At 25.1% G+C, this 21,401-nt stretch overlaps 1 protein-coding gene across 1 annotated transcript in view; it reads right to left on the bottom strand.

Annotated features, from left to right (window-relative positions):
- Window positions 1-16,877, bottom strand: part of LOC113553947 (short neuropeptide F) — a 63,813-nt gene extending 46,936 nt beyond the window's left edge. The window contains exon 1 of the mRNA XM_026957551.1: window positions 16,756-16,877. The gene's annotated coding sequence lies outside the window, so the exon portion shown is untranslated. The remainder of the gene's footprint in view (window positions 1-16,755) is intronic.
- Window positions 16,878-21,401: the final 4,524 nt, after the last annotated feature.

Below are 21,401 nucleotides of genomic sequence, written 5' to 3' on the forward strand. Positions count from 1 at the left end.
GATTGATTAATAGAATATAATATTATTATTATATAAACATATGATTATTATTATTAGTTATGTACAACTTTAATGTTCACGAAACTGTAAAGTAAACCACTTGTTAGTTTTAAACCTTTGGTTTACACGTTTTATAACTTGGTAAAATGTTTAACGTAGATAAATTATTATTATTAATAAGATTGAGAGTCAGTATTAGTATGACTAGGTATGTATTAGTTATTTTGCATCAAAGCTAAAGTTTAAACGTATTCGTTTTTATTATTCCTCAAATGCCTCAAAATTAGTTATCTCTATTATTTACCAAAATTTCCTTGTAGTTGAAAACACTTAAGTTGTGACGGTAAACTGAGAAACACTAAACAATATGCTTATACATGAAACGTTTAAAATCAACATTGTTCACGAGTAAAGATATGAGTCAGGACGTGATATTACGTATAGTTATACACACATATCGGTAACAATATACTTTATAATATATTATGTGAATTCATATAATTATTCAAATGTTGTAGATGACAATATTTAAATCTAGGGAATTAAATCAACGCAAAAGTAATTCTATCGTTTTGTATTAAATTTATATGTGAATAAAATATATTCCACTATAGTATATTATTGTAAAAGATCCTTAAAATACCTAATCTTGGTTCTAAAATAATTTTATATTATATACTATTTATATACTTGGATCAAAGTCTACAAAAATTAAAATAAAAGTTAAATAATCTAAAAAAATTGAAAAAAATACTATGACAGACAAAGGCTACGTAATTTATCAAAAATATATTATTAATACCATGTACTATAGTATTTATGTATTTATTAATCAATAATCTACCTTTTATATTTATATCATTAGATTATTTTTATTTTAATATCATTCTGCTATTATAACATATTACAACAAATAATTTATAATTATTCATCGGTTTCATTTTAGTGTTACATTTAATATTATAACAGCAAGGATAACGAATTAAAATAATTTATTCCAACACCATTTATCTCGCAATATTAATGTTAATGTTTCTCGTGTAAAATAAAATATTATTCAAAATCTTAAATTTTAATTTTGATATTTTATTCTTTTAAACAATAATATATTTATGATTAATTTTACGATATCACTCTAAATTAAATTTGTTTTTCCCAGGCATAAAACCACAAACCGAAGTCAATAATAACCTCTTTCTATTTTTTACTACATAAAAAGTATAAAAATTGAAAATTATACAACAATTAAATATTTCTTTCGTTATTTGTAATTAATTATTATGACATTTACTATTCTACTGTTAGTTATATTATACTCCTACTTTATGTATTTAAAAGTAAATGAATAATTTGATACATTATCTATATTTTAAAGAAATAATTTTCTTAGTTAGGTACTAAAATATTGACTAGTTATTTTTTATAATACAATTTCAATCATTGGTATAATTTTCTTTTCAGCAAATTTTTAGTTTTAATCAATTATTTTTAAATTTGTTGTAATATGTAGACTTTATGTCATGAATCACGATCATATAAATGAAAATGATTTATTATTAAAAATAAAATAAATATATTTAATTAAATTAAAAACTAAATTTATTGTCTATTTATCTTAGTTTATAGTATATAAAATACACACTGCATACATTTTATTTTAAAAAATATAACAAATTAATTATATAGAATTACAATTTTTATTATTTTTAGTAAATACTATACTATAGTTTTTTTATTAACTCATAAGTCATAATCACATAACTAAACCGACAGAGTACATATAAAATATAAATCGTGTCATTGTAGATGTTATTATTCAATTTATAACTTTAATTTTGTTATTTAAAATGATCATAACAATATGTAAAAAGTAGTTAACATACTATAATCTACTCAAATAATCATACTATTTCATTCGTTATTTGATAGTAGATAAAATTATATGATAGTGACTCTCTAATGGGAAATTAATTGACGTCGAATTCGGTTAGAATTCGTGTAAGTATAGTAAAGTTTTATAAAGGCAAATCGAGGCATGTGCTTTGTATTCGATGGGGAATATAACGGCTATATTGTTATATTACTACACTGAACTTAGAGAATGATACGTAGATATAATATTGTATACGATGGGTATTAATAATAGGTGAATTATATTATGTATGTGTATTTCTACACCATAGTAACTATACCAAATTCAAACAAATATCGTATAATATCGTATAGATATATAATATAACAATATCAATTCAATAACGCGTGGGTGATACCTTATGGGTGCATTATATTTTGATATACCGAATAGAATAAAATAATAAATCATATTAAAAACAATTTCAAACGCAGTATGAGTTAATTTAATTTATTCGAATATTGGGTTAATACGGTATACCGATATGCGTAAATATTTTAACGTCCGTGAATTACCCTATATGATTTCTAATAATCTAGAACATAATAATTAGCCAAATCAATAATATTAAAGCTGTGTCCCCCCCCCCGACACGTGTATTCGTGTATTTTACTCAGTAGCGGGATGAATAGCTATTTTATATAGCGATGGTTTCATGTTAAAGTGGGATTGGTTATCTTGATGATTCCAGACTCATTTATAATTTACAAATAATTGTTTTACATTTATGAATTGCGTGTAGGTTAGCCCTTCACATTAGCACGGGGAAAATTGGTGGGTGAGTACTTTTCTAAATATATAGTTGCTCCATAGAAAAATAAAGTTCACGACACCACTAATTGTACTACATCAGCGTCGGACAAATAAAAACTATGATATTATCATCCAGGTGTCATTGTATGGTTACCTACAAAATTGAAAAATACCACATACAATTGATATTTTAAGACTTCTGCGTCTTGTCTGTTTCAAACACTTACCCGGGCGTTAGGTCAAACGTAACGTCTACACAAAACACTATCATAAACTGTGTCTGTGCTTATTATTTAAGCATAAAATATGAAAGGCTTGCGTACCTAAAAATTCGTGTAATAGACGTGACGGTTAATGCACCAACTGTATATTATGTTATAATATAATATATTATTATTATTGTATATTATATATTATTATATTATATGCGAGTGTGTGCCTTACTATCAACGTGACTTCACCACCAAACACGGTTTTCGTTCCTTAAATGATGTGTCGACGATGATGTCTGCGACGTTGGGATTACAAACATGTATTACCCGTGTATATTATTATTACATAATATATATTAACGAGTGGCCACTACGGCGATGACAGAGTTTTATTGCGGTGATGATTCGATCTGAATAAAGCAAACTCGCACATACAAAGATGTTCTAACATTTCTAATAGTATTATTTTTTTGTTTGTTAAATATATTTTGGCATTTTCAAACCCATCCGGACGTACACCACCATCTTTCAACAGCGCGTACCGGTATCCTGGGTATAATATCATTCTCGAATAATTCCTCTTCGACTACGTGTAAAGAGAGCACGTGAGAATGTCATATATAGGTACGCATGATGATAAATTGTAGAATGATAATAAATTATGTATAATAATGTGTTCTATACCTACACTTAATACGAAATTTACAAACATAAAAATAAACAAGTTTTAAACACTTGATAAAAAGTTTGTCGTATAACGATATCACATTTAAAAGTTACCATTTGAAAATTCAAATTTTAAATTATACGAGTACCACTATAAGAGCTGATTTATTATGTCACTAGGACTTGTGCAAAGTATAAATACAATTTTATTAGATATTCAATAAATTCATAAAAAAATAATCAATCGGTATATTTATATATACGTTTATTATACAACTATATACAATATATGAATATATTATGAGGAGCTGGGTAGTGTGTTCAAAAACTTTGCTATTATAGCAGGTGATATTATTATTAATATTATTGAATATGGTAGGTATTACCATAATAATATAGGTTATACGTAATACGTATTATACATACCTATTATAAAACACCCATATTATACTGAGTATACTGGTATGTTATTTTATTTCATTTAGATAATACTTATTGAATGACCTATAGCCAATAGGTGATATTTTTTATTATTATTCAGTGACACACAAGCATCTTATATTTTGATTGACAACAATTTTTAGTATTACTCGATATTATTTTTGAACAATTAATAAGGAATTATATCAATTAACTATAATGCTAACTCTGCACATACATGAAAAGCGTGATAATGATAAAACAATAATAATTATATGTGCCTATAATACCAATAATAAAAAATATTATATACATATATATTGTATATAGATGATTTTTTTTTACCTAAATAATTTATTTTAACTATTTATATATTACTGTTTTGTTGTTGGAATGTTTATCAGTTAAAAATCACAATTTTATAACACGTGAATTTTACAAAAAATATTTTTAGAATGAATACGTTTATATAACTAATGACAAATAATTTTAGAGGTATAATTTTAAGAAATAGATCAAATATCGTATTAGTGCATTATTATTTATTACCATTGACATTTATTCATCATACATACTATGTGCGATGTTCAAGTATGCAATATTATGTACTAATTTAATAATATTAAGGCCTACGCTGATTCGGATTGGAAAATTATTGTATATCGATGTAACACTATCCCGATTTCTGACGACTGGAGATCAAATTTGATAGTTTTGAACACTTATACGATATATATTTCTTTTATTTAAACATTGATTTCAAAAAAAAATATGTGGAATTCAAAACAAAGTCTTTTCTACTCCCCGACCAATAAAAATATTATATATACATATATTAAATGTAAAAAATAAATAATTAGGTAGGTACAACACACTTAAACGTTATTCTAAAAAAAAATATTGTTATTAATCGAATATTTGTTTACATGTTCTACCTTTACTTGAAAACATACATACAATATTTATTTAAACTCGTTTTCCCTGTACTCATTAAAAAAAAAAAAAATTGTTTGTACGAAGTTCATTAGAAAACAATACAAGTGAATTGTACGATTTTGCACTGTAATAATATTATATTTGTCAATTAACTAATATATTATATAACAAAAAAATATTTGCAGTAGTCTCCCACAGGCTGTTTTTGTAGTCTTCAAAAGTATGGTAATAAGAATTTTTTTTTTCCTAATTATAATTCTGTATATCTTTTCGGCTACTTTAATAATTGCTAAATTAATAAGAAGTTGTAATACAATAATTATAAAATAAATTCCTAGCTAAGATTTTTAAAATTAATATTTTGTTCAAATACTTTTTCAGTAGTTGAACTGCTATAAATCTTGATTAATTATGTTATAATTCAATATTTTATTATTAGATGAATTGATGATTTCGTTCTACAAATATAACATATAACAGAAAACACCATAATAAACACAATTATTGTCAACAAAATAACATCATAACATTTCAGATGATCGTAAATTGTATGCTTTTATACCAATCTTATAACATCACAACACAAATAACTTGATTTTGTGAACACATGAGAGTTTTCTATAAACCCACAGTAATAAGATGAATGCTATGAATTGTATAATGAGTAGATACCTACATAGGAATCGATTGGGTTTCAAATAAGAGAAAACTTGAATAGAAGATAATGAAATTCCTACATAATATTATAAACCCACATTAAATTATAATAAACATAAATTACATTCAAATACTGGTGCAGTTTTGACTTTTGATTTTGAAAAGATACGTCAAATAACATGTGCCTATTGATGCGTTTAATATTTTATTTATGTACCCAGCAATTTTGTTCTGGAAAGTAGTTTATTAGTACCCAAATATTATCTCTCGCACAAATGACCAACATCTGACCAGTGAACACAGGTCACAATAAATATATGCAACTAAATTATAAATCATATGAATCTTTACAATAAAATAATAACAATTTATTAAAATAAACAATATCTAAAAACCAGTATGCATTTGTTATAGTTTATTAATTTAAATTTTTATAAACTACCTATCATTACCTAATATATTATAAGAAACTAGTTTTTTTATCTATACTCCAGTAAGTACTATAGAATTTTTTATTGTTCCGCATCAACATTGAGCACTATTCACGAATTCTATTAATCTACTTACATACTAATCTATTTGCCATAACCAAACATTTGACTGTAATTATAGTAATTATTTTAGAATTTCAGAAAACTTTTGGCTATTCGTGAAAATATAACAGTAGTACAGTATCGGAATTAAATGTTGTCAAAAACTTGGTACTATCATGTATTATGTATAATAAATAACTAAAAATAAATGGGAATCTTTTGCAGTACAATTATTGCACATTAAACAGATGACTTTTGGTTGTCTTAACTTAATATAAATAGTAAAATGTTAGTATTTATTTTTAAGAGTAATGAGTGGATTCCTTATAATTCGGAAATAACTAAAGATATTTAATAAAACTTTCTAGTATTATTCTTTCGTTTTAAAAGTCAACAGAGAAGTTAAACTGGTCTGATTTATAAAATTCATGAAATCGAATAAACGCGTTATAATAATATGATATGGGATATGTCGGACTGGAGCACGTAAATCTCGTATCTCATCGGGCGTATAATAACCAACGTCCGGAGATTTCAATGGAAATAAACGCTCTATATACGCCAAAATATTGTCACATTTAAATGGTTATATATGGACGGGGAGGTGTCGAAATGGGATTGACTGTTGAATATATATTTCTCGCGTCTGTGCGTGTCTTTTGTGTATAGTATTGTTATTAAAATTTCGACATTGTCCACGGCGACGGCGGCTAACGATATGCAGAGACGCGGAAAGGCACCAAGCGATACATGTCCGTCGAATAACCATAATATCAATACATCAGATATATATATATATAATGATATTCATAGGGTACATATAATGTTATGTCTGTGTGTATAACGCAGGACTTTCCCGATCTACTCTTTAATCCTACTTAGGATTTCTTGCCGATTAGGTTTATAGAAAAAAAAAACCCCGTCCGGTCGTTATAATGCTTGACGTGTTACGTGCTTACGTAAATGTATATAACATGCTATACGACTGGAACTGTACCCGCCCAAAGAACAAGTCGTTAAAAAATATAATATTTTACATAAAATATGACAGGAAATGTATACATTTACATAGAATAATATAAAATGTTTAAATAAATTTGATTTTAATATATATATATTATATCAGATTTCTCATCGCCACGTTTAGTCTCGGGTCTCAGAAACACATCATAATACGACCGTATAGATGACCGGATCGTTTTCGCCCAACGAATACCATTGATGTTCGAAGAGTCTTTTTTTTCTTTTTTTTTTATCGAAATCTGATCCTTTTGTAATGCTCTATAATAGGTCCGTTAAGTCACACAAACAATTATTATAATGTATATTTTTATAACGATATCTGCACTTCTTCATACTTGCAAATGTAAGAAATATTATTACGACGTTCAATGAAATAAAAACGTTTGTTGCAAGTACGTCTGGATGACGGAGTCTTCCGAATTTCGTGTGACTGAAAATTATTATTACGTTGATTCTTACGCGATCCCCAAAATGCTCGTCATACAAAATTTGGTAAGACTTGTACTGTATTTAAAACAAAATAAAAATCACCCTCCACGTATAACATACATGTACGTTTACTCTATGTATACATACATAGATTATACATTATATATAGGTATGCGTACTTGGCAAATACTGACTAATGTACTGCATTCAAATCGTCAACGATAATGTATGCCGTGTCAATATCGACTGTGTTTGCAGCACTTGTCGTGTGCTTTCTTCAACAATTCATCACTTTTTATCGCGAGTCGTCGATATCTTATTATTTCTATCTGTATATTTTAGTTTCAAATATTATATAAAGACGTGACACTATTATAGAGATACACACTCTTTTGGAGATGGTATTGACTACAGATGATTTAGGTACTGTTAAAAAGAATAGGTTGTATTTTCTGTTTACAGTGTGTCAGTGTATTACGCATTTTGTAATGCGTTTTACATACAGTAGACGTTTTCTTTTAACAATCAATTAAATGTCTAAATAAACAAATGTTTAACCCTAGAAACTCACAAACATTTCAAATTGAATTTAAAAATATAAAGTAATAAAATGTTTTTTACTTTTTTAATAATTACAACTATTAGATGTAACCTACACGGTTTATTAAAAACTATTATTTAAAAAATAACTCGTTTTTACGAAGTTCAAGTAATATAATACATGTATGTTATTTAAAATTCTATGATAAACAAATATTTTATACATTTTATTAAATTTCATTTCATTCCATATTAATAAACTGTTTAATCCGTATAAATGTCTTATTTTGACTTCTGAATGTATAAATATTATATTAAAATAATTGCACGATTAGATTTTATTATGTACATTAAATACATGATTTACGAATAGTAACACAGAATAACTCTATAAGACCATAATACTATAGATAGGTACCTACATTATTTCCATAAGTAATAAATAATAATCATGATTTGCAATCTAGTAACAAATATCTTTTTTTAATAAATAAAAAAAAATTTTTACAAATATTTCACTTTTCTAGATAAAAAATACTCAACAACTATTTCTATTTTGATAAATAATTGTCTTATCTAGATAAATTTAATGTAAATCACCTTTAGTAAAATAGAATTTCCCATGAATAATAGTATTATTATTTGACTGACATTTTTCCATTAGAAGACTATCAAAACATTACATTTATATCTATTAAACTAGATAATTTTAATTTTTGTTATTTTTTCGTGATTCTAAATTAATAATTTACTGACAATAATATAATTTTGGTAAATTAAAAGACATTTTGGATGTTGAAATTTCGGATTTCTAAAATAGTTCATTTTAAATTTTAAGACCGAACATTCATTATAAGTTTAAAAGTACGTTTCAAACTTTATTCAAAGAATCTCAAAAATTGCTGTCATAAAAGTTTAAAATTTCTCTCATATTTTGACCATATTTTTGTATTTATTTACATTACTTTTGAAAAACGATATATTTTAAATCAAATAAATAGATTGTTATACAAATATACTTCGAAGTGCAAACAATATTTTAAGTTTTTTTTTTTTATTTTTAAAAATAATTTAATTCGGTACTTACATTGTTATAGTTTAATAATAATTACTGTTATGAAAGTTTATCAATATATTCAAATTTACTCAGAGAACGGCCATCACGATTAGTTTGTCACAAAACTGACGTTTTGTATACACAACTAGAACCCCCATGGAAGGTACATCTAACACTGTATAGATAAGGAGAGAAAAAAGTCAAAATATAACAACGGTGCGTTTCGCTGTCAGAAATCGGTGTCGGAATGAAATCCTTTATTACAGTGGCAATCACACACAACGTTTTAAAAAAATGTTTTCAATGTTTACAAATTTACAACCTTGTAAATTCATCCTATTTTGAGCATAATAACTAGAGCTAACAATATTGTACACTGTAGCTGACGAAAAAATGTCAAAATAATTAATTTAACCGTGTAACAAATAATACGGAAGATTATGTATAAAAAGAATAATAATTATTTTTTAGTTTATTTAAAATTTAAATATTATAATCATATATAGCATGACTTATATTACGTGTACCTCTACCTTCATCATAAAATGATTACATGCACGGTTTTATTTTTGTAAATAAATTGTGGTTACGATGCAGTTATAAAACTAAGTAGTTTAAACAAGTTTGATTTTATTAATCCATTTTAAGGCAACATACAGAAGTAATGATGTCAGATCGAGTACCCGTTTATCAATACAGTTATAGGTACATCTGATGATGATGGAAATCGATAATGATAAATCGGAAAATGATAAAACATCTTTATGTTATTTTTTTGTAAATAAAAACACGTTGCAATTTGAAACACAAATCTCTCTCTACTACTTGTAAATCGCGTTAAAATGTGTTATTATTTTTTTTTTTAATCCACTGTTTCTGTTTGTAAATATTTAATATGTCCTTTATGTTTAGTGGTTTGGCTCACTAACAGTGATAAATCCACAATTCACGAGTTAAGCTGCTTACGGGATATTGGAAATGTATTTTGTATATATTTACGCATCGGTAATATTGGTATTTTGTCAGATATTTAGTACGAATTTGTAATCCTACGCAAGAGAGTGAATTTTGAATTAAATTGTATCGGAGGCTTTCATTAGTTAAATTAATCATGCTAGGCAGTGCAGCGTATAGAGATTGGAACCCCGGATGGAATCACATTAAATGATAACTATTATGATCAATTAAAATTCATCATCATTCTAAATGCTAATAGAGCAGAAATTCCCAACCAAGGTGCCACGAAATGTATTTAGGATGCCGTGAAATTATTTGAAATATATTTTTTAATCTACAGGCCATAGGGCTAGGATGCCTCCGGATTTATAGAAAATGACTAAGGGAGCCGTAAGTCAAAAAGATTGGAAACCCCTGTAATAGAGAATCAATAGTTGCAAAAAGCTATAATTGAATTATTCAAGGTATAATGTGGTTAAGAGTAAATTTCACGAAAAATGTATTAATACAATAAACGTGCTATTATTATAATATTGTTAAAAATTAGTTTTCTGTCTAAATCCTTGCGCGTGTCCGGATCTTTAACAAAATCTGACTGCAATCAAGCAGTATTGACGTTATCTATTAGAGTTATACGAATTATTATAGTATGGATAATTTATAAAAAAAAAAAAATTCAACACAAAAAACACACAAACACAAATTTGTTGACCAATTCCAAATTCAAAAGACACATCATGAAGTAAAAAAGGTTTATCGAAATGTATTCTCTGACCCGGTAAATCGTTTTTGAAAATATATGTGTTGCACGCACTCAATTTAGATACCTATATAATATAATAATATTATTTATTATATATAGATACCTACCATAATGTATACGTGAATGTCATCATCGCAGTTACATTTTTTCATGCGCATTTTATACAACATACGTGCATGTTCTAGATAGTGGAAAAATCGCGCGATACGGCGGAAGCAGTAAAGTAGAACGCGGATGCGAAAAACTGGTCGTATTCTGTACATATTATATTATATATTTTACAGTGAAGTGTGTCTGGCGACGCGGTGTTGTTCCGACTTCCGTTGACGATCGCGACCAAATTTGGTCAAAGTAACCGTTGATGTATGATAAATTGATAACCGTTCGCTTTTAACTGCCCATACAAATATAGTAGATAGACGGTAACGTATAATATGCAAGTTCCTACAGAAAAAAAAACTCCAGTACCTACATAACCAAAAATAAACAAATAGATATACGGAAATTAAATTAGACATTATAAGACACTGTGTAAGACAGAATTACACTAAACATTTCAACGCTATCTAAAATTTAATCTAATATTTATTACTTATAATATCGAAATAGTACGAACAATCTATTTTTTTTATATACTGATTGTTAAAAATTAGAGTAAAGTCATTTTTCATAGAACACCAAAACAAAAAACATAATTTTATCACAACAGCATTTAAGCATTGTTAGACTTTGCTGTCGAGTTTTTGTAAAATGGAGAGGAAATTATTCTATGTATTAACATTTTGTAAATAATATATTTTTGGATATACATAAATTATACATTTCATATGAAGTAATTTAATTTAAATTATTTTATTCATGTAAAAACTCACATATATATTGGTGTATTTTTTTAGTATAGGAACTTACGTATGAGCTACTTTTACCTATTATTTTTAGCACAGAAAAATGTATTCACCCTATATTTTACATTTTACGACATCGACTGTCCTAAAAACGAAAACAAATTATTTATACAAAGCGGAAATTCGATGGATCCCGACGAGCGTCGTATGCACACGGTCGTGTCGACCACAACCCCTATGTGGCTCGATTTGGAATTGATAGAGTGATAGACATATATGACAAGATAACCGATGGTATCCACACGACCAACGACAGATGTTTTTGATAGAGTGTTTTGTCAACCCACAAGTTACCATTGGATGCATTTATTTTACGACCAGTAAACGTATAGGTGTCTAAATAATAATATTATTATGTAAATGCGATATGTATACGTATAACGTATATCTGTGAAATATTTCGAGAATAAAATATACCTATAGGTTTAATACACAGTTACTACCCCAGATAGGGCACTCAAGATTTGAAGCGAGAAATTTTGAAAGCCGTTTTATATTCCGCAAAATGGATCGAAGAAATATGACTCGACAAAGTATGCGTTATTTTATTTATTGGTGGGAGGGGGCCCACAAAACTCTTTCTCGAGGCTGTAAACAAAATCAAAACAAATAATGTAGCACGTATCTCTAAAGTATTGGTTATTGATGAAAATAATGATTTAAACGGTCGTTTGTAGAATATCAATTTCGAAATGATCAAAGAAAAAGCGAAATAAAAAAGTAATCACGCGTATAGTTATTGTTTACTATATCACCTAAAACTATTGACTATTTTCAATATGAGCTCAATTAAAAATTGATTTTCGAATTCAATATAATTGATCTTAACTTTTAAAGTTTTAACAGTATTAGACAATGTCTTTAACATTTTGTATATTATGCATGTACAGTAAGAGAAAATATAAGAATAAATTTATGATTATTGGTTTCATCAATAATTTAAAAACGTTAATCAATATAATATTATCTATTATATTATATCCATCAGAGTTGAAATAAATTAAAATTCGAATACGTGAACGATACGGATATAATATGTTATGATACAACACAGGAAATATTATCTTATGGATACATAGTAGTCACTAGTCAGTAAGTCTTTTAACCCTTCGTGCACTATGGTTTTACTATATATTATGTCAAGAGAAATTAATAATAATAATACGTATTATATGGAACCGCAACAGTCACGGCGTGGTTGTATATAAATAACGAGAGGTACCTACAAATCCGCTAGACGAACAAAAAAGCAGTTCGAGATCGACTTTAGAAAAAATGCCTTAACGGTGATGGATGAGACCCCTATAATACAGCCGTATCCTGTTCTCGTTTGCCTGCAAAAATATTTTAACGTGTCGAGCATCGCCGTCGTATAGTTTTCCGAGACGTGCCGACCTATCTAATTGAACGTTTTATAAAAAATAAACGTTTGTATTAATGAAACGACGTTTAAATAGTATAACTAGTACAAGATATTTAGAATATAGTCTTTAAATATCTATATGTATAAGGTGTATGATTTATTTATATTTAATACACGAGCAAGTTATAAAAACAATAAGTAAAACAGTATTCCGCGTAAGAAGTCATTTTATTATAATATTGAAAAAAGAAGTTTTAAAATAGAATGCACTTAGTTAATTAAAATCACTGTACATTATATATTTTTAATTGTTATTCTATCACAATTAAAGTATGAAAATGGCGTTACCAGAAAATTCTTTGAAATTTTTACCTAAAACATAAACCGGGAAAATATGCTCTTAAAATGATGTATGTGCATCACAAAGTACAAACTAGGGAATAGGCACTATAGTTCTACAATAAAACAGATTATTCAAATTCAGTAAATATATATTATATAAATGTACTAGGAAATCTATTTTTTGAAGTATTCTATTATTGTTTCATAATTATACACTGTAAATGAAAAAGAAAATAACTAAATAAATTTTCAAAATGTCAGATATAAGTATTCAAACAAATTTGGAAAAATAAATACTGGCTATAAATTTGTTTCTCCCTCAAAATTTTTTCTATTCCAAAAATAAAAATATGACATAGTATTAAACCATATTACATTTGTTAAATATATTTTAAATGAACAATAACCAATGTAAATATAATTAAAAAATAATTTAAAGTTCTCATGTTTGTGCTAAAAATTTTACTTTTTTTGATCAATGTCTTTAATTTTATAATTTTATATTTTTATGCTTTTTAAACAGAACCGCTAATTTCTAATTATTTAGAAAAATATTGATATAAGTACTACTAGATACAATTAAAAATCTATTATTTATAACTTTATAATTATTTAAAGTTTAAGAGATAGAATATATTTTAATACTAAAGTAGTTTTTTTGTAATATTTCAATACTTTAAAATATAAAATAACTATGGATATTAATATAATATAATCAACTATTTTAATTAATAAAGCAAATATTTGTCTTGAACGTACCGTATTGACACTTTCATTTAAATATTTATATTTAAATCCAAAATTAAAAATAAGAGTTTCCAATAATACCTAATATATTTAACCTAATAGGTCATAATGTTAAAAAATATTACGGGCTTGGAAACTTGATTTTAGTTAGTTTAGGTTATATTTAAGTATCTAAAATTAATAAACTTAATTATTATCATTAATGTATTCAATTGATAATAATGATATTAAAAAATTATTTAAATCAATTTTTCAGTAAAATTTTAATCTGCACAAGAATAAATAAGAAGTAAATTAATTAATAATTTTTAAATCCTTAAAATTATTTATTCATAGAAAAATACTAACATTTTTACTATTAATTATTAATTATTAGATAACCATAAGTTAACTTTACGAAATTCTCTAAGTTAAACATAGATAATATTAGGCACATACTAAATATTTTAAAAATTGTACTGGATTTTTTTCATTGTGCATTTATTATTTGCTTGTGTATTTTTTAATTGCAATTATATAATTAACATTTTACTATTTTTAACACAAAATGTAAGTATTACAGTAACTGCTGAACTTGTTATGCTTACCATAAATTAATTAATCTATTCAAGAATAAAATGTTATATTATAATATATTTTGAAGTTTCAGTACGCCTCGTCACCAGTGTCAACGTGAACAATGTACATTGTACATACTAATAATTTAAATGTAAGTCTTGTAATATTAATTTAATTGTATAAATGGTGCAAATTGTATACATAGTGTAGCAAAAATTTCAGAATAACACAATAAAACTTTTTTTGTATAAATTATAAAGTAATGGTTATTCTACGCTTATTTACTAATTACTAATATTAAAAACAAATTGTAAAACTGTAACTTCAATATTTTAAACGAACTGACAACTTTTTGTATTTTAATTTCTAATTGAAGTTTCATAATAATATATTATGTTGAGAGATATATTGTACTTGATTATATTTTACGAAAATATTTGTAATTTTGTATGTTATATAAACACTGTTGTAATTATAATATAAACGTACACTGTTCACTTTTCTTTTGTTAAAAATCAAATTTATTATTTTGAGCTACATTCTATTTATTTTAATAGAATCTGATTAAATAAAATGTAATAGGTACTTAAAGCTAAGAATAAAGTTTTTTTCTTTATTTATCGCATCATTTTTTTTTTTTTTAAATAATTCAAGCAAATGTTTTTAAATCTCATACTAAGCATAAATGTTTTTTTTCGAATTAAATGGTTTAATTTATAGATATTTTTCTGATTTTGGAATGAAAACTTGAATACTTTAATATTACAATTTAATTAAAATTTAATTATGCTGTATTATACTTAAATAAAAACAGATTTTGTTTCTTATTTGTTTATAGTATCACTTATACTAAATTAATTAATTCATTTTTTTAAAACTCAATTATTAATACATTAAACATACAAAATTATATGGATTATATATATATAGTATATTAATATAGAAATTACCAATACTATTAAACAATAAAAATTTTATTTATAATATTTATCTAACATATGCCAATAGTTTTCTAATGAAATTAAGTTTTTATCTGATTTCATAAAACAGACAGATCAACTAAAATTTAAAAAAAACTTTAATTGTACTAATTCGACAAGACTAATTAGGATAATTATTTTAAAATAGCACAATAAGCGCAAAACAATATTTAATTATAATATAATTTTAGTAATTATAATTTAACTTAATACCTGCATACTTAAAAAATTGAAAAATGTCAAAGTAATGCTAACATAAAATATATTCAGTTTTTGGACATATGATTTTGACGTTTACGTACAAAACTCACTTTATGTGGCAACGAAAATACACGTTCCAGAATTTCGGAAACAATTTTATACATTACGATTTATTCTTAATATAATATAATATATATTTAAGGACCAAACACGTCAGATCCTACGCTATACGGATAGCCGACTAAAATTATATTCTATTTTTTATTTTTTTTTTGAAAAATGTTTGTATTGAACTCAGATTTTAAATACTAATTTTAGAAGTTAAAATTAGTTTTTATACAATTTTTATATTAATATCTTTTTTTAGTGTTCTTAAGTTTATTTTTCTATACTAATTTAAAGTGAATTCAATTTTACCTAAATAATGTTTTTCTTTCAAAAAAAAAAAAAATAAAAATCTTTCAATTTTACAAAGCGTGTTTATTTGTCATGTTAAGTTATTTTTAATCATTTAAATGGGTTTGATTTTAATTTTATTTTTCCATACGGTTTATTGTATGACCACTGTATCACGTAACTAAAAGTTGCCTGTATTTTTGCTCCTTAATAAATAGCTGGTTCCGGCAACCATAAAGGAAAACCGTGTGCATGCATTTCCATGGCGGAAGATCATTGAAACGGAACTCGTCACGTGTCTTTATCATAGAAATGGCGTAACAAAATATGTTTATAAAAACATTTCGAAAACTAAAATATCAAAATGAAAACGCTGGGACAAAAATAATGTAAACTATTTCTTACCTGGCTTACTGTTGATACAGAGACTTAGACGTGGTCGTGCGATGATCGTCGCGATCGGCAGCAGTGGAATGATACAATATTATAATACCGGTGGAGGTCCGCCCGATCGCCGTTACACACGCACTTATATACCGAGTCGGTTGGCACCAGGGACGGCCAAAAAGCGTAGCGGTCCTGCGTGCCAGTCCTGTAGCAGGTGCCGCCCACGCCGACGCGTCGACAGTGGGTCGTGAATGTTTTCGGGATCTAAAAACCATGGGACATTTTTTTATCTGCCTACGTCAATTTATTTATATAGTTATATTAGTTATTTATAAGCCACATCAAATTTATAAAATGTCTAATGACTCTAAAGTACACATTTATCGAATTTATCAAAAATTTAAATTAAATAAACAATAGTGTACGTCTTAGAACTACGGTAGTACGGTAGAACAAAATGAAGGAGATTGTTTTTTTTTTTTTGATAAATAGATTTTCATGGGTTCGTTATATAATGTGATACTATAGGGGTATCGTAGTATATTATTACACTATATTCTGGTTTATGACTATGGTACTATAATAATCGTTATGATAACTCATTATTTTAACGTTGTGTACATTTTTTTTTATGTGTGTATAAATATTGAAATATATGTATACCTACTTTCAATGGTTCTAAGTATTTTTGTTTCTTATACAATTATAGAATAAATTTAATTAAATTTATAAAATTAATAAAATAGTATTGATATTAGTGATTAAGGTTTCACAGTCATAAGCTTAATATTAATTTTAAATTTTACTCACCGTATAAAATAGTTTACACAGATATCAAGTATTGGACTAGCTCCGAGCTCCTATTATGGCGTAGTAGAAAAGAAGTATATTATTATTTAATATTTGAAAGCAATGATATTATGCAATTTTGAAAACTATTTTGAGTATAAAAAATAATCAAAACCACAAATGCTGAGATATCTTTAATATTTTTAACAATTTATCGGTTAAGTTTTTCTATATGCTTAATTAAATTTCTGAGAAAATCAATGAATGAGTATTGGCTCAATTTACAATCTGTATTATAAATACTTAGAATTTATGGAATACTTTTCGTACCCTTCAATAGTATACACAGTAAAAAAATATAATTTATTCGTTTCATATCCCCAATGTCACTAAAATTCAAATATTAACATTTGTATTTCTAATGTTATAAATTAAAATTGATCAATAAAATAAAATTGTGTAAAGCTATAAATATAATAATTATTGCAATGTAGAAGTATAAAAAATTTTATAAGTTATAACTCATACATTATTATTAAATGAATAAATTTAGATACAAAATTATTTGAGGGGTTAAATTAATTTGATGATAATCGAATTAATTAATTATATTTAAGCTGAATAACTTATTATTTTTTTATTTTCTACACAAACGTCACAATCCCAATTAAATTATAAAGCTTTTTTTTTATTAATACTTTAGTATAATCATGTATTAAATAACTTAAAATTACGTATTCAAGTTGGTACCTTTACCAAGTTATTATACTTAAATCGAATTTCATGGAATTTTCTTAATATTTAACACCTGCTACACTTCATTTTATCTAATTACTAAAACATCTACTTCACTTTTTCTACCCATATTTATTGTTGTTAATTAACTCATTATTTACAGTATTTATATTTCAGTAAGATCAAATGCAGATGCCTCGTGATAAATATCAATTCGTGATAAAAATAATATTAAAATTTATAATTAATCGAGTAACTTGTTTAAGATAATTTGTAATAATAATATTTAGTGGTGAACCAAATTACAAAACAAATCAATTTTTATTAATATTTATTAATCTATCATATTGTACTTGATTGATCGCGTTATCATTATATACAATTTAGTTAAACTGCTTTTGATCCAATATAAATAACAGTTAAATATAAAACTAAATAATATTATACACTCTTTAATCAATAGTTGAAATAATTTTGTAGCATGTAAATGTGATAGAACATATCCACTTTGAATTAGTTAATTTGAAATCAAATACACATTACTAATCAATTTATTGAAGCAATATTTTAAATAAATTATTAATTTTATTAAACATTTTAACAGGTAATGATATTATGAACAGATAACAGTTCACCAAAATAATCATTTATCATTAATGCAATGTATAAAATATTACAATGTGCAAAACTACATTATATAATGGATTATACTAAAAGGTCTAAAAGGCATATTATATCCATCTATATTATACTTAATATGCATATTATTATAATTATATCAAAATTTAGACAAGCTTACACGATGAATATTTTGTTAGGTATTACAAGACAGTTATTGTAAATGTATTGACGTAATAAAAAAAATGCGAAATACTGTTTAACCGACCAAAAGCTTGATAATTTTTTCATGCTTTATTTCAGATTGTAATTTAGAAGACATAGTGAGAATGAATAATGTTAATTCAAAGAATTATACAAACTGTGCACTATAACTAAAAAAATTAATACCAACTATTTGTATCAAACGTATTTTTTTAGAAGAGAAAATCAATCTTCTGAGAACTGAAATGACTATTTTTAAATGAAAATTGGGCTGTTTATTTCATAGATATTTTTTGGTATGTTAAGCTCTTTTATTTTCTCTTCGTTGGATTTGCATTCCATTTTATGTATTTTAGTCAGCGCCATTCCACACGAAATGCATTTTTTTTGTGAGTTGATTTTTATGAGATGTCCATGTGTAAGACGGATGTGAAATTTGAATAATATAAAAACTATGTTATCATTAGATGTTTATTTTTTTTCAATGATACATTTGAATACCGAGAAACTACGTTTTCTTAACGCCAATTCTACATTAATCTTAAACAACTCTACATTAATATAACTTTTAATATTTAGTTTAAGTTTAAAATTTTAAGAGTTATAACATTTTTATTAACCACATAAAAGTAAAAAACTATTTAAAAATATATCATACGCATTCATTGTTTTGACCATCAAAATATATTACAGACAGAATAAACTTCAATTGTAAAAAGTAAATTTAAATACTGTATAACTTTCACATAACAACAAGATATATAGACTTTTCGTGTGTTTTATATTATTTAATAATATGTCCAACATTTTCTTCTTACTTAATATCTTTTACAGCCTTTTAAAAGTTGTTTTAAATGTTTGAATAATTATTTTACATAACTAAAATAATAATTAATGCATGATGAAATAATTATTCAACTTCTAAAAAATATTCCAATTTTCGAAACAAAATTAGGTTTCGTGTATGAATAAAAATAATATTTGTCAAATACAATGTGTAAAATTTCATTTTTTTTATCATTTTTTTTTTTTTTTATCAACGCGTCACCTATTAATCCTATACATTAACAATTCGCAGCACATCCTCATTTTGAAATTATAATTTTCATAACCCTGTAGTATACCAACGTATAGGTACATATAGGTAATAAAAAAATAAATACATTGGTAATACAATTTTAAAATGCTTATAAGTATATGAATTATGTATAATACTTAAAAGTGAGATTTTAAAAAGTAAATAGTACATTTTTTATACTGTACCTAAGCCTTTTTTTTTTTAATATTTTAATTTAAATTTAAATTTCATATAAAACTTGTGATAGTATAAAAATTATATTTATCTAGTAAGTATAATAACCTAAGTTATATAATATCTTGTCAATATAAAAACAATAAAAAAATAATTCATTGTATCAGATAATATATATTATATTCTACGGTAATAAAATTTATAATTTTTTTTTTTTTATTTAATGAACTGATATTATTACTAACACCTTAAAGAATATAGGATTGTGAAAATTATATGAAGTTTTTCTCAACGTATTAAGTACATAAATTCATAATTTAATAAGTTATTTTGTATGTTATAATATAGTATCTTTAGTGTTTTACAATCTATACATATGCATATTATAACTTATTTATTCAAAACTTATTTCTTAGTCAAATTTCTAACATTAAGTTATCGTACACGTGTACCATACTTATAATATAATAAATTACGTTTTTGAATAACTCGGTAAATTATTTTAGTTTGTTTCAACATTTCTATATTATACACAATCGCGTAAGTTAGTCAATAAATAATTTTAAAAATATATCATTTTAAGAATAAGCTTATATTATAAGATAATTGTTGACTAAAAATTTATTAAATTGCAATTAGATTTCATACATTACCAAACACTAAACTTTGTTTTGACGTTTTTTCCTTTGGAATACTCTGATAGCATACATATTAAGCATTATGAAATCAACTTTATTCTTCTACCTTTCAAAATGTAGGTAATGAATGATTAATCTCATAGTTTTGTCAAACAAACATTTGTCTTTAAACAAATTTAATATATTTGGTAATAAAATCTGTTTTATATACTTATAGAAGTATATGTAACGAGTATTTATTTGTATTTTTCGAAATTAGCAAATAAACTATCTAATATTTTCAGATGAGCAACAGACTTACATATTGAATTCCGAAAATACACGCGGTACTTATATATTTTGAATCAATAAACAAGGTAAACACAATATTATTTTATGTTCTTAAGCGTAAACCCATTATTATGGTAATAATGGTAAGAATAATCATA

This window comes from Rhopalosiphum maidis, chromosome 2, assembly GCF_003676215.2.
Source record: "Rhopalosiphum maidis isolate BTI-1 chromosome 2, ASM367621v3, whole genome shotgun sequence".
Taxonomy (NCBI): Eukaryota; Metazoa; Arthropoda; class Insecta; order Hemiptera; family Aphididae; genus Rhopalosiphum; species Rhopalosiphum maidis.